The following is a 15943-nucleotide window of genomic DNA, read 5'->3' on the forward strand; positions in this document are numbered from 1 at the left end:
GTTTGATGTTAGTGAGTTCGGGAGTAAAAAAAGGTATAAGGGCAGTGCTCTCCGTGGGCGCTGGGCGGGGCGCCTCTCCTTCCCTCTCTTCCCCTCCCGGCGGTATCTAGGCTTGCCCGCGGGTGCGGAGGCTGCCGCTCGCGCTCACCGGGGGGCGCTGTGCAGCCGGCACCGGGCGGCCGGAGGTGAGTCGGTCGGAGGCGGTGGCTCCGGGTCCTGCAGGCGCGCGGAGGGGCGAGTCCCAGGCGGCGAGGTCGCCGCCCCCGCCCCTCGGCCAGCCCCTCCGTCTGCCGGGGAGAGGGGAGGGGCCGCACGCCTCCCGCCGCAGCCCAACTCTCCGCAGCCGCCGAGCACTCTGCAGTCGGGCGCGCACCGGAGCCCAGCCTCGGCGCGTGGAGGCGGTGCGGGAGCGCGGGGCGCGCAAAGGGCCGGCAGCCGCGGGACAGCGTCCGCCCAGCAGCCGCCGCCGAGCAGCCGCCGCGGGAGCCCCGTCGCCTCGCAGTGGGCCGGCGCCCCGGAGCGCGAAGAAGACCGGGAGGCGGAGTGGCGCCCGGCGAGGTAGCGCGAGCGCTTTCCCCCTCACCCTGACCCTGCCCGCCTGCTCCAGCCGCGGCCCGCCTAGGGCGGTAGAGGGGGCGCCCCGCGCGCCTTTGTGCCCGAGGTCCCGGTGGCCCCGCCGCAGTCCGTGGGGCACGGGTCAGAGGGGGCTGCGGCGCTCCCCTCCCGGCGCGGCGGCGCTGCGGCCAGAACCCGCGCGTGCTGGCGGTCGTGACTCCGCAGTCGTTTCGGGGACGGGTGGGAGAGAAGGCTTGTAAAGTCGCTCTTACTTTGCCCCATCCTCCTAGTACTGTGGGCAAAGTGGAATCCAGATCTGCCCCGCTCTTACCCACACCCCCTCCATTTCCCTGGCCCCCAGCTGTTTCCTGGCCCCCTGGTTCTTTGGAAGGCCACAGGGTGGCCTCCTCCGGGAAGGAGAACGTAGGGAGAACAATGGGGGCGTCCTGGGGAGTAGGGTTCAGGTGCGGCGTGTCCTGGCGGCGGCGGTAGGGGAGAAGGGGGACCCGATGGGGCGTCCCGCGCGTGCAGCTGCGCCTTTCTCCTTTGTTCCGCCGAAGCGGAGGGGGCTGCCCCGGGTCTCGTTTCCTGCCCGGGATGGGATTGATTCACGGTCGTCGAGAGGGAAGGGGAGGGAGCGGGGCCGAATGAAAACCAGATCAGGAACGGGAGTCCTAGAGGGTGCTTTCTGGGGCGGGCCGGAGGGTTGGGGAGGCGTTGATGAGAGTGCATGGGAGAATTGATTGCAAACACAACAGTTTGTCCAGGGGCCGTGTGGGTTCCTGGAGCTTCTTTGTAATGCTTTGTTCAGGCCGTGGCCCAAGCGTTGATTGCCTCAACAAGTTGTGCACTTCCTTGAGTTCTAGGCGCTCCCAGTGTTAGTTTGCTGAAATCAAATCTCAGTTACAGTGGAAGAAGACTTTTTTGTTATGGATCAGGGTATTTGTGTGTATGTGCGTGCCCGTGGATCTGTGTGTGTAGCCAGTGGATAATTGGCTTGAATGGGTAGGAGGCAAACTGCAGACAATTGGTTATGACATAGAGTAATTTTCTCCATTGTAATATAATATATAACAATTTTCCAGGAATGTTTGAGGGGAAACCACTATAAAATTAGACATTGCTAAATAAATTAATCAGATTATGTAACACTTGAGTTGAAACACCCTTTTGCAGGCTTTCCCAGAAAACACACCCCACACACATCAGTGTTTGGAGTTTGAGTTGAGAAGCCTCTGCTTTGGTGCCTTCACTGCCCCACTGTGGGCCACCTGGAATAAGAAAAAAGAACTCTTAACCGTTATGGTGAATGGGAATTTTTGTTTCTTCTTTTTTAGGGGGAGGTAGAATTAAATGCAGTATGTTGGACATTTGTTGAGTAGACCCTCTTCTAGATTGGAATCAAGAAACCCGGGAGGAAAAAAGGTTGAGCTGCTGAGGGAGCCAGGGGGCACTGGACGGGGAGTGTTGTTTGAATGGGGGTATTCCAAGCAAACTGTTTTGGGAGGAGGCTGATATTTCCAGGCATTCATGGGTCGTGTCTATGGGACAGTGGTGGAAGGATGGCAGAGTTGGACTGAGAGTTAGAATTACCGTGCGGGTAATTGAGGAGACATTCCCAGGTATAGTAGTCTGGCTGCAGGCAGGGGCGGCAGATGACCCAGTGCTGTGTCTTTGACAGCTCCAAGGACCCACTGGTAAGCCACCCCATTGGGCATTCATTTTAGGACAACCAAGTTTGAAAGCCTCTTAACCTTAGCAGGGGAATTAGGAGCTTACTCCAGGGGGAAAATATGTTTCCTGCCCACTAAGTGGTAATGGAAAAGAGCTGTGCAAGCTGCTGCTGACGGTTTGTCTTTTTCACGGGGGTGGGGGGAGGACATGTGGTCACATTTTCAGGCCAGGCTGAGAAGCAGTGGGACTTGTCCTCAGGAGCCATTCTGATGTGAAGTTGAAGTGGGATGCTGTCCAGCCATCAAGCTGTTTGTTGTTACAACTAACACACTGCCTGGCAAAACATTGTGCCACGGGCAGCAAACAGAGGGAACAGAGGGAGACTCCTTCCTTATTGTTGTGTTGCCATTTTGGACTTTTCGCGTGTGCCGTGGATAGCTTTGTAAAGTGTAGCGCCGTTGGATGCCTCCCAACTACTCCTTGGAATATACATTAACAACAAGCAAAGCGTGAGACTGTGTTAACTGTTGCTGGGGACGCGGGGTGGGGGTAGCGGGGTTCTCTTCCATAGCTTGTCTCTGACCAAGGGCTCTCCCCATGGAGCCCTTTTTGTGCCTGAGGCTGACTACTGGCTGCACCCCCTTCATGGGATGGGATGAATCATCACTTTGTCAAGCCTGATGTTAAAGCCTGACTCTCCCTGGTTGCTGCGCGAAGTTATGCAAAGCAAGGAGGAGCTGTGGATGTCAGTGGGGAAGGAGTGGGGGGGTAGGAGTGGTTTGGCTAAGAAGGCATCCTCAGAGTGTAAGATCCATGTTTTTAGCATTTGTCCTTCTTTTTGGTGAGACTCTCCCCGCCTCCCCTTTCCTTCTACTATTTTTAATAGCTGGATATTTTGATTTTAATTAAATAGCCTAATAGTAATTGTTACTATAGCTTAGTGTTTACCATGTGTGATGGGTTTTGCATGCATAACTCTACGAATCCTTAGAACTTGATAAAGTGGGTGTTGTACCCATTTCACAGTTGAAATGAAGTGTAGGGAATTCAGTAGCTTGCCTCTTACCCCCTACTTGTGTAGGTAACCAGTAAGTGGTGGAGGGGGAATTTGAACCGCGATGTCTGATTCTGAAGTCCACACTCTTTTAAGTAGACACTGTATGGTGTGATATCTGTTAACGATAGGAATAACAACAGTTTGACTATGTGATTCGCCTTTTGCAAATTTCATATCACTTTCATATATATTATCATAATTGATCCTTTGGGAAACCTCTGTGAGATAGCTTTGGAAGGCACAATTAGTGACATCACAACTCTTTAAACTGTGTTGTTAAAAAGCTTTATGCTGTGTGATGGCCTGTGTGACTAAGGTTTAAGTGAAGGAAACTTTATTTTTAAAAAGTTAGGCTGCCAACATTTAAAAATACTGTGTTCTTTTTTGGAGACATTTAAAAGTGGTGGAATAGAATAGATCTTACATAGAGTTTAAGCATTTTATATTTATTGAAATCCATTTTAGCTCCTTTTATCTTACAGCCTTTTCATAGAACAGCACACTTTGGAGACCCGATGCCAGAGTGTCTTTTTAGAAGAGAAATAAGGAGGGAAGGAATGTGATTATGAAGAGGAAGTGGGGCATCAGAATTGGAAACATACGCAGCAGCAGGCCGTACATTTTCCCAGCACATGCTTTCGGTCCTGGCAGGCGCCTGTTACAGAAGACATCCTTCCTCAGGGAAGTGTCAAGGGCCCTTCTTTACAATACCTCTGAGATCATCACATTTCTGTGCTCATGGGAACACATATTCCTGGGATTTCTGTGCTCATCCTTTCCCCTCAGGGGAAGCAAACAAGCTTAGTGGTCAGTGTGAGAAGGGATGGCAGCGGTATCCAGTCCTTGGGGTGGAATGGATAGCGGTCGTGGGCAGGAGGCACCTGACCTTGACCCAGGAGTGACCACCAAGTGCAGGAGTGGAATGGATTTTAACCCTTAGCATCACCAATTGTTTATGGATTTCTCGGAATGCTCCTGGGCAAATGGAAAAGTCAATATTGGTTTTGTTTCTAAGATAAGACTGTGAAGACTGAGAGTTCTACTCACTCGTGTAATTATTTCAAGCTAGGAAGTAATTAGCGGTCTTTAGGGACTTTGGTACAGGCGTGGCAACTTTTGTCCCGTCTTGTCATTAAATTCCCCTCCGCCAGTTGTTTAAAGGGAGGCAGACAAGAGGTCTGCTGAGCACCTTCAACTTAGCTGCTGAGCAGGATGAAGGATGCTCAATAGCATCTTGCACCTATAACCTTTCATGGGTGTCTTTTCAGTTGTCAGTGCCTTCTTCATCCATTCATATTTTATGAAGCACATGGGTGATGGGAGGCCATGCATTAAAAAGCAATAAAGGAAATCCATTGTGCCTCCAAGGGCACACAGCAGGGCACGTCACTATGCCCAGAGTGGATGTTGGTGACATGAAGAAAGTGACTATGACAGCTGTGGTGACCAGGGCCACACTGGCACTTGCTGCCAAGACAGAAGCTAAAACAAAGCAAGAGAGTGAGAGGGACCCTGAGCACAGCGCCCGCTTCTTCTTTGTCTGAGGTTTCATTTCCTCTAGCCTTTGATGGTGTGGAAGGGGTTGGGTCTCCGAAGGTTGGATTGGCTGGGATGTTAGGAAGCCACATCCTGGAGGAGAGCGTTGGGGATCCTTTTGTGGGTCCTGAGGGTGTCTCAAGTGCCCTTCCATGCGGGAAGGTGGTGACCTGCGTGGTTGGTCCTGGCGTATGGTGGGACCTGGTGCCTCCCGCTTTCTTCCCCTCACGCCTGCCTGTGTCCGTCCTCCTTCTGTGTTCAGTCTGGCTGGCGATTCAGCCCCGCTGAGGCTGTTCATGGACTTCAGCTGTATTTGCTTTGTGGCCAGGAAGTGCCACGTCCCCGAAGAATGAAGCATTCGTATTTTGTATGACAGTCATTGCTCTTGTTGGTGAAGTGTTGGGTGCTTTCTTTGTGTCAGGCCTCATCCTGGGTACTGTGTACAGCTGGTCTTGTTTAGTCCCCCTTGCTCTCCTTCAGTGGGAGAGATTTGTGGATGAGGGAACTGAGTAATTTGCCCAGGAACTGTGTGCTTCCCAGAGCAACACGCTGCCTCCTAGTGCAGTGTTCTTTGAAGCTTTGGCCCTCCACCCCCCACCCCCACCCCCTTTTTGAAGTTTATTTATGTACTTAGAAAGGAGAAGGGGCAGAGGGAGAGGGAAAGAGAGAGAATCCCAAGCAGCCTCCAGACCGCCAGCGTGTAGCCGGATACAGGGCTCAGACTCATGAACCAGGAGATCATGACCTGAGCCCAAATCTAGAGTTGGACTCTTAACCTCCTGAGCCACCCAGGAGCCCCACATTGGGCCACTTGTGAGGAGTGTAAGGAGTTGGAGGGAGGCCCTGCCCTGACAGTCTCTCCCTCTTGCCTTCTTCCTGTGTCAGCTGGAGTCAGGGTTCCTCTGGATGTCCTTGGCCAGTCCAGAGCTGGGTGGTTCGGTCGAAATGCTTCTCCATTTCTCCTTCTTTTCTGGGCCTTGTGCTTGGCTCTCCCATTGTGCCTCATTCTACCTCAAATGAGGGCGACTTGGTGAACAGGATTCAGCCTGCTGGTGAGGACCCATTCCTTGCCTGGGGATCTGTCTTACTGTCTCCTGGCACTTCTTTATCTGCAGGAATTAGACGGCCATCTGGGACTTTCCGGGGCTTTGTCTGGTCTCTGGTCTCTAGTCTATCCAGAAGCAGCATGTGTGCTGCTGGGCAACCGGTTGGATTTCAGGGTCCTATGTATCTGAGCGGAAGGGTGTGAGCACCACTGCCAAGCTGGGGCTGAGGGCCTAAGACTTGGGACAAGGTGGGGAAGAAGAAGGTTGATGTGGAATTTATATTCTTCCAAGATAGGCTGTTTCAGAAGTTGAAGTCTGGAGAAAAGTGAAAATGGACACTCTTCCTTTGCTTATCAGATAAACAACACTGAGCTTCTAAAAATGCCAGGTACCTGGCTTTCCTTGATAGTTTGAGAGGCCAAAAGGAAGCCAGGTCTGTGCCTTCCAGGGACTTTCCCACCAATCCTGGGTAAACTCAGGAGGCTTTGAAAATGCACGGATGGGGGCGCCTGGGTGGCTTAGTTGGTTAAGCGTCCGACTTTTGCTCAGGTCATGATCTCGCGGTTCGTGGGTTCGAGCCCCGCGTCGGGCTCTGTGCTGACTGCCAGCTCAGAGCCTGGAGCCTGTTTCAGAGTCTGTGTCTCCCTCTCTCTCTGACCCTCCCCTGCTCACGCTGTCTCGCTCTCCTAGAAATAAATAAAAATATTAAAAAAAAAAAAAAAAAGAAAATGCATGGATGGCTTCATTTTGCTGTGTTAAAAATGGAAATACAATTCAAAATGGTAACTTGTGTGTTTTTAAACTTGTTAAAGAGAAAAGAGAGGAATTTGACATCCTTAAAGAGATTTTCAGAAATTGAATGGAAAAGACAATGGAACAGGTTGTTAACTATTGGCTTTTGTTAACAGTGTGTGTGCGTGTCATTTCCCTACTGATTTTCACTAGTTGCATGAAAGTAGTTTTCATATACTTCAATCAAAACAAACAACAACAACATCTTGGTTTTTTCAAAAACTTTTCAACCTTGATGGAAAGATCCTTGCTAGCCTGCTTGCATTTTCCATCGTACCTCTCTTCTCTCTTCTCCCTGAATGCTGCTTCCTTTTAAGTTCTTTATTATTACACCCTACAGCGCTACTTGCAGTTCTTAGCTGATCTTTTTTTTCCCTTGAAAGTACTTTAGAAGGATCATCACGATTTTATTCATTTTAGAACCCCAGGCTAAATTATTTTAGGAAAAGCTTAACTTTTTAAAAAAACTTTAAAATTTATTTATTTTTGAGAGAGAGAGAGAGAGTGAGTTTGTGTTCACACAAGCAGGGGAGGGATAGAGAGAGGGAGACTGAATCTGAAACAGCTCCAGGTTCTGAGCTGTCTGTACAGAGCCTGATGCCGGGCTCGAAACCACGAACCACGAGATCATGACCTGAGCCAAAGCTGGATGCTTAACCAACTGAGCCACCCGGGTGCTTCAGGAAAAGCTTAATTTTTATAAACCCTGGGCTGAGGTCAGCGCTCATGGCTAGTGCTTTGTAGGCACCCTGCTTAACAGTTGTAATAAGCTGACCACAGTTTTGATCTACCCCTGATGTGGTGAGCCATCTAGGAAAAAGTTCTCATTTGCCTGAAATCCTCAGGGTGTTGAGAGGTATTCATAAAAACATATGAATTGTCACATTGGGTCAGATTCAGGCTTCTGCTCTGTGTAGCAGTGGAATACTAAGTGTTCTGTGACAGTTGGGGAGAGGGCCGGAGTTAGACCTCATAGCTTCGTAGGTTTCATGGATAACTCTTAAATATCTCTAATTGCATGATCTCTTAAAAACCTCCCATTCGTATATTTAAATTCATATATTCAGATTCTTGAATTGTTTATTTTTATTCTGTATTCTATACATTTCACACCTTTAAAGGTAGAACTTGATAGTATTGGTATTTTGACTCCCAAGTGCCCTAGTTTTGGAATGGTAGAGTATTAATGTTAAAAGAGCCTAAAGTTCACCATTGTAACCTCTTCGTTGTATCTGAGACCTGCTGAGGCTCATGAAGTTGACCTGGAACAGATCTGGGAACTTGACCATAGTCTCTTTTCTCCCGTTCCCTTCCTTCCCCCTTCCCCTCCCCCCCTCCCCAAGAGCATGTGGGAGAGGGGCAGAGAGAGAGAGAGAGGGGGAGAGAGAATCCCAAGCAGGCCCTACACTGTCAGCACAGAGCACCAGGTAGGGCTCAAACTCATGAACTGTGAGGTCATGACATGAGCTGAAGTCAGATGCTTAACGACTGAGTCATCCAGGTGCCCCTTGACTGTAGTCTTTTAACTTCCTGCTGTTTTCCTTCTAGGGGAATACCTCACTGTCTCCCCAAGTCCATCTAAATTCAAGCTCAGTACTCATTACCTAATAGTTGATCCTCTTTTGACTTCGCCGTTTGTGCTGATAGCGTTCCCGTCATCATCTGGACTTGGGGTTCCAGAAGCATTCCCTACTTCTCTACTTTCTGTGGCCCATCCATTCAGTTGTTATGTTTGGTTGATTATTCCTTTACTTTTCAAATCCTTAAGCTTCTGCTCTGGCTCAGGCCTCTAAAATGCTGAGTTAGTAGAATGTAGCAATTACCAAAGTGGGTTGTTCCATAAAAAGTAGGTTGACAAAAAAAATTCCATAAAGTGAGTAGATGTGTACTGTCGTAAAGGGTTCCTTGGAGAAGTAGGTGTTGGTCCAATATTTTAAAGAGGTTTAAATGGGCTTCTTTGCAGAAAGACTTATTATGGCTTTCCATTTGTGATTGTGGATGGTGACTATCCAAGAGAGCTACAGTATGCACGTGTCCCCGTTGTGTGACCCCTGAACCACTTCTGGCAGGGACCATTATTTGATAACCCTGCTGTATTTACTTCCCAGTACCATTTCTAGAGCCATTACCAGCTGACTTTCTAGGAGAATATGTATGCGATTGGTGCGAGCCACACTTGGTTCACTCTCAGATGGGTCTTAAGCCTTTTGATCTCCTTATTCTCCTGGATCTTTCCTTCACCCTGGAAGCCCCTTTCCATCTGTTACATGTCTCTCATAACCCAGGTTTGTTCTCATCTTTGTCAGTTTCCCCCATACTTTTGCTCTCTGAACTTAGAGCATTTACTGTTTCACACCTTAAAACAAAGAGAAAATAAGTAAAACAGTCAAAATATTAAAAGTAATGTTGCATACCTCTAATAGTTAAATTACTGGAATTCGCAAAAATGACATTTTCCATATTTGTGTCTGTTGATGTTTCACACACACATTACACTCTTGTCTCTTTCTCCATACTGGGGAGTGTTTACATTAGCCAGACATGTGGCTTTAAAAAATTTTTTTTTGTGTTGTTGTTATTACATTGCATTTATATAGCATGTGGGGAGTATTGACATCTTTAGGGCTTCATGGCTTACCATCTGTGAACTGATACACCTCTCTATTTATGTCTTTTATGTCCTTCAATGAAATTTTATAATTTTATGTCTAAAACTCTTACGTCTTCTCTTAGATTTGTGCCAACATGCTTTATGGTTTTTGTGGTCTGAGAATGGATTTGTGTCTCATATTTCTGATTGGTGTTGCTGGTGTACAAGAATGGCATTGACTTTGCGTTTGTTTATAGATTGGTCTTGACTGATCAAATTTCCATTTAAACTTGTGTTTGTTCTTAAAGCCTGAAGTTGGGTGGCTTACCTAATAGAACACAAAATACAACCTGTAATGGAAATGTCACACCATTCACTCCACTTTTAAAATGACTGCAGTGCTTTTAGAAGTAAGGGGAGGTGACTTTTTAGTTCTTTAGTGTATACATGTGTTCATTCGTCAGATGTTTGGGTGTTTATTGTGTGCCCGATGCTGGACTAGACGCTGTACTAGCCGTTAGTGGTGGTAGCGCAGGTATGGTTTCCGCTCTCCTGGTGTATGAGGGGAGAGAGACGTTGCAGAAATGATCACAGATATTTATGGCATATTTATGAATTGTGATGAGTGCTGTGAAGGAAAAGGACAGGGGGCTGTGAGAATAAGAAAGGCTGGGAGAGGGGACATTAGATGAGGCTCCAGGGAGAGCCTATCTGAGGACACGGACGTTCGTGCAGTGATCTTGAGAATGAGTCGGTGCTGGACAAAGAGAAGCCTGAAGAGCTTTCCAGACCATGAAAAACAAGCTCGGAAGTCCCAAGATGGGGCTCTGCTGTTAATGATAGATTGATGGAAATGTTAGTAATCAGTGACTGAAATCAAGTTATTGCCTCTTAGTAAATCATCACGATGGTGGTATTCAGGAGTGTGTAAATTACAATGACATGGGAATATTTATTTTTGGTCAGTTTGTTCCCCTTCCTCCTCAAATGAAAATGCTCAAGAGGTGCCAGGGTGGCTCAGTTGGTTGAGCGTCCGAATTTGGCTCAGTCATGATTTCACAGCTCATGAGTTCAAGCCCCATGTTGGGCTCTGTGCTGACAGCTCACTGCCTGGAGCCTGCTTTGGATTATGTGTTTCCTCTCTCTCTGCCTTTCCCCTGCCCGTGGTCTGTCTCTCTCTGTCTCAAATATAAATAAACATTTAAAAAAAAAAAAAAGAAAATGCTCAAGTGAAGAGAGCTTACCACCAAGATGTGGTTTGAACTGGGCTCCTGCCCATCCTCCCATCTCCAGTCCCCCATCTGAGTGCCGTCATTACCCTCACGTACTGGCATCTGCTGGAAACGGCAGAATCCTGCTCAGACTTCGGTCTTGCTCTGAGTCTGGAGAAGCCCTCTTCCCTTCCTGGGAGAGGTTTGGAGCAGGGCCACCTTTGGCTTTTTCAGTAGCCAAGCCCTTTCACCCCTCTCTGGCCCCTTCTCCAAATACACACTGAAGGCTTTGGGGGAGGTGGATGGTCCTGTGAGAGTTACACACTCCTCAGCCCACCTAGACTAATTGCTTTTTGGTCATTGAAGCTTTGCGCCTGAGGCAGGTGTGACTGAGTCTGGTTCTTTCTTATATGCCTCAGTGGGAGGCAATGTGGTATAGTGGTGACAGGCGTTGGGCATGTAGCTTAATTTGTCTGTGCCTCGGTTTTCTCATCTGCAAAATGCACGTCATAATAGAGCCTTCTTTTGGGGGTTTGTAGTAAGGATTCAACGTGTTAACGCATGCATGTGTCTCGAATAGTGTCAGACACAGGCATCACTCCGTGTAAAGGTTACTTCCTACTCCTTGGTCTTCCCTGAAAATGGATTCCTGGAGTTCCTCCTCCTCCCTGCCAGACACTCATATCTTTGAATCCAAGCAGCACATATAATTTATGATTTGATATGGGACTCTAGTTACTCCTGAAAAATAATTAGGAATAAAGATGGCAAAGAAATGAACCAAAATATCAATAGCGATTTTGTTAGTGGCGTAGATTGTGGTGACTTGCTTTTACCCCTCTTACTTTACACACTTTCTATAGTCTGGTTATGTTACTTCTGTACAGATAATAATATAATAACATCTTATGGGAAAAGGCCAGGCTGGCACTTAAGCCTAGTGGTTCCTTAAAGCAGGGCAGAAAAGGAGGGGCGTCTGGGTCCTGCCTGCTCAGATTGCTTTGACATGTGGTGGAGCACCTTCCCATTTACACCTATGGGGTATTCAAGTCTTCAGAAGTTAGAAGGTGGGGGGTGTGGTTCCCCTTGAAAAGAAGCTCTTCATTCTTTGTTTCTTCTTCTGTTTTTCCCTTTGTGTTCCATCTTGAGCTCCCTGAGCAGGCCTCCAGCCATCTGTTACTCAGTCTCTTTTGGGCTCCCCTCCCCCTTGAACATGTTCTTTTTAATCCATCCAATCGTTCTTCTTTACTTGCTGTCGTGCAGTAAAGGAGATGCATACATTTCTACAATTCAAAGAGTAATTTTTTCTTTATTTTTAATCGTAAAACTAAGTAGCTTTTTGCCTTCAGAAATCTAAATTGAGTTACTTTTTATTTACTCACACCCGTAGTTGATTGATTGGCCTTCTGAGTCACTAAGCTCTAGGGGCCAGAGGTGGATCTGTGCCTCCTGAAAGCACCAGGAATCATGGGGGATTGGGAGTCTGAAAGGAAGGGAAGATTGAGGGGATGCAGAAGTTAAGATTTTCCTCATTCCCTGTTTTTCGTAGGGTGATCTCTATTGTTACTATTTCATTATGTGTCAGAGTTTTTAAACATTTCCAAACTGGAAGAACGGAATTCTGGAAGATTACCAAGACGCATTTTTGCAAAGAAGACTTTGCCAAATCTGACACATTTCCTCAAAGGTCTGTTGCTTTTAATTACTTTTTAAAAAGTTAAGCAAGCTTTCCAGTTTTCCTTTCATGCTCTCTCGTATAATTGTAAGTGGAGAAACGGGCTTTCCTGCTAAGTTTGTTTTATCTGCAGGAATTTATGCGTAAGCAGGGGTATTCTCTAAGTATCTCAAAATAATACCGACCACAGATTTCAAAGAGTGTATGACAGCCATGGAGTGGAAGAGCTACTTCCTTAAGAAATATTGCTAATTTCAGTGAGATTTCACAGTTGAATGCAAAATCTAGTTGAGGGGATTTAATGAGGTGATGCCTTCCCCTACCATATTTCACAATTTATAGTGTTTTTCATGTCTCACCAAAAATGCCCAATTTGAATGTAACATAAATATTTATGAGCATTCTTTCTGTGCTGTAAGGAAGTCTGGTACAATTACAGTAAAATCTAGATTTATAGAATGGGTATAACCAGGAGTTAGAATTTATTTTCAAAAGGATTCATCATAGGAATCCTTTAAGTTAGAAACGTGACATATATGACTTGAGTAGGGTAGTGGTCGGAGAAGGTGTGTACATACGTGGGCCCATGCAGTGTGCCAGGTTTTCACAGACTCACGCAGGTGTGCGCATAATTTTGTATATGTTTGTGGCTGTTGCCTGTTTCATTTCATTTATACCGAAACGTGGAGGGGGAGGAATTTGTTGGGTTTTTTGGTATGAGTGTGTGTACCAGGAATAGGGTATGAGCATTGAAGAAATAATGGTGAAACTGCCCGCCCACTCCTAATCCTTGGCATTTGTTGCATATTTGGAAAACAAAATGGCATAAGTAAAATGTTAAAGGAAACTTGTACCCATTCACATTCTTGGAAGGGGCCCGTTTTCTGTCTCATGGACTCCAGGGTGGAATAGTTGACACCTTACGGGAGAAATGCCCCTCTTTCCCTGGCACATGGGTAGGCAGATGTTTGCTAGGGAGGTGGCCTCACCTGTGATTTAGCTTCCAGCCTCACACCTGCTCTCTTGGCTGCAGCTGTGCATGATGGTCTTTACTAGAATACTTAATTACCGTGGCAGACGTGGGGAGCTCCGTTCCACAGCCGTACTGCTATTCACAGGTCCAGTTGGATTTCTTGGAAGAATTAATCACTTTTTAGAGGATCTTCTGCTGAGGGCTACAAGTATAATAGGATTTAAGAGGACACTTTATTGAATGGAAGTTTGCACTGGATATTGTAACAGATGCAGTGTGGAGGTGGAGCGACAGACAGCTGAGGGGAGATTGGTAGTAAACTTCCCATTTACCCTGAAGCCAAGCAATTCACAAAATCCAAGATTGCTAGAACTCTCATTTGGACATTCTGTACTAGAGCATCATCGTAAGAACATTACACAGAGTTTGGAAAATGGAGCTAAAAAAGACACTTCTTGAGCCAACTACTCTAAACTATCAACTGTAGTCACTTCTGAGTAATCCTTTCCAAACTTTTGATATATATGTTTAAGATCTATACTGCTGCCTAGTTCTTGAAATAAATTTTATAATTTGTGTATTATTCCATCGAGTACTATAAGGTCCCCGAAGAGTTTTTTGTTTTTTTTTTTTTAGTTTAATTTTTGAGAGAGAGAGGAGGGGCAGAGAGAGAGGGAGAGGGAGAATCCCAAGCAGCCTCCACACTGTCAGCACAGAGCCAGACGTGTGGCCCAAACTCATGAATCGTGAGATCATGACCTGAGCTGAAGTCCGATGCTTCTGTGACTGAGCCACCCAGGTGCCCCTCACCAAACATTTACTGTTGGGCTTTTGGGTTGCTTCCACCATTTTGCTGTGGTAAATGATACTGTGATAAACACTTTTGTACATATAATGTTCTCTGTATTTTGGATGCTTTCTGACAGTAGATGTTGAGAACAAGCTGATTGGATCAGACATTGTGGTGAACATTTCCATAGCTGGAGTGTGGGATGGCTCCTCGGATTCGGGCCTGTGAGAGGTCGTGAATGGCTGGCACACACAGGCCCACAGGGGGATGGGTTCTGTTTGGGGTATGGGGCCTCCTCAGGGCAGTGTGAGCTCAGCTCAGCAGACCGCTGGAGTCCAGGGCCTGGAGCTCAGGGACAAGCCAGGGCCCGAGGTCCAGATGGAGGATCACCAGTGTGGTGGAAGATGTTAATTAAGATTGCTTGGGGAGTGGAATGAGAAGAGAAGAAGGGGGATGTTAGAACTCTGGTGAACATTATTTTGTGATAGGCAGAGGAAGGAGAGGCCATTAAAGGAGAATAAGGAGTGAGGCGGGTAGGAAGTGGGCAACAGCCAGTGGTAGCTAGGGCAGGAGTGCGTTTGGGGGAGTGAGGTGGGCAACAAACAGGTGGTGACATTTTATCTGAGGCTGTTTTGTTGGTGTGTGCCAAGTAACGGGTAGCAAGTGTCAAAGGCAGGCCTCGTCAGAAACCTGAGGTATAGAAGAAGAGACTGGAAGTAGGCAGTTGTCAGAAGGGACTGTAGGATGGTTTATTAGTCTGCCAGGGCCGCTGTAATAAAATACCACAGACTGGGTAGTGTAAACAACAGAAAGGTATTTTCTCACAGTTTTGGAGGCTGGAAGTCCAAGAACGGGGTGTCGGCAGCTCTGGTTTCTTCCGAGGCCTCTCCTTGGCCCCCTTCTCTGTGTCCTCATGTGGTTGCCCCTCTATCTGTGTCTTCTGTGTCTCCGTCTTCTCTTATAAGGACACCTGTCATATTGGATAAGGGCCCACACTAATGGCCTCATTAAAAAAAAATTTTTTTTAATTTTATTTCTGAGAGAGAGGGAGGGCAGACACACACACACACACACACACACACACACAGAGAGAGAGAGAGAATCTGAAGCAGGCTCCAGGCTCCGAGCTGTCAGCACGGAGCCTGACGTGGGGCTCCAGCTCGTGAACTGAGAGATCATGACCTGAGCCAAAGTTGGACGCCCAACTGACTGAGCCCCCAAAGGCCTCATTTTAACTTAATCACCTCTATACAGACTCTGTTTCTAAATCCAGTCTCATTCTGAGGCCCTGGGGGTTAGGGTTTCAACATATAAATTTGGAAGGGGGATGCAGTTCAGCCCCTAACACGTAGATTCAGGTCTGATGACCCACATGTTTCCCTCCTTGTTCTGTGCTCCCCATCTTCCACACGGTTGATCATCTGCGCCTCCTTGTCACAGTCACCTCTTGGCTTTGGTGACCTGCGCTCCTCTGGTCTCACCCCGCAGCTCCTCCTGACCCTTTGGTGTCTAGGTCCTGCAGGCTTTGGGTCTTGGCCCTCTTCTCTTCTACTCAACTGCAGCTTCTCATCTTGTAGCAAAGTATTCATTCTTCCACGCATCAGATTAACTCTTCTATTATTTTGATGACGTTTTATCTGATGCGAAGACTAAACCACTTTGTGATCCTGTCCTCATGGTCGCTTATCTCACAGTTGAAAAAAAAAACAGTGAAGGGCGCCTGGGTGGTTCAGTTGGTCAAACATCTGACTCTTGATTTTGGCTCAGGTCATGATCTCACAGTCATGAGGTTGAGCCCCCTGTCGGGCTTTGCACTGAGCCTGCTTAGGATTCTCTCTCTCTGCCCCTCTCCCCGGCTCATGCATACTCTTCTCTCTCTCTAAGAAAAAAAGGTGGGGACATTGATTTAGGTCAGGGTTCAGGAACACTTTATATTTGAATTCACCTCAAATTTCACAAATTAATGTTTTCACCCTAGGATTTGGTTTTGGGTTCATTTCTTTGCAGGAGTCTACCTTGGTTAAATAAGACCAAGTGGGTCGCT

The 15943-nt window shown here is 47.1% G+C and overlaps 1 protein-coding gene across 3 annotated transcripts in view; it reads left to right on the top strand.

Moving 5' to 3' along the window:
- Positions 1-330: 330 nt before the first annotated feature.
- The window catches only part of MYO1B (myosin IB), a 186536-nt gene continuing 170923 nt past the window's right edge, over positions 331-15943 (top strand). For 2 of the 3 annotated variants that reach the window (XM_039234691.1, XM_039234692.1), the window contains exon 1: positions 332-558. The gene's annotated coding sequence lies outside the window, so the exon portion shown is untranslated. Of the gene's footprint in view, positions 559-15943 lie in introns of all 3 variants that reach the window. The other variant, XM_039234690.1, reaches the window with a different exon arrangement.

This window comes from Hyaena hyaena, unplaced genomic scaffold, assembly GCF_003009895.1.
Source record: "Hyaena hyaena isolate Hyena2069 unplaced genomic scaffold, ASM300989v1 scaffold_92, whole genome shotgun sequence".
NCBI lineage: Eukaryota > Metazoa > Chordata > Mammalia > Carnivora > Hyaenidae > Hyaena > Hyaena hyaena.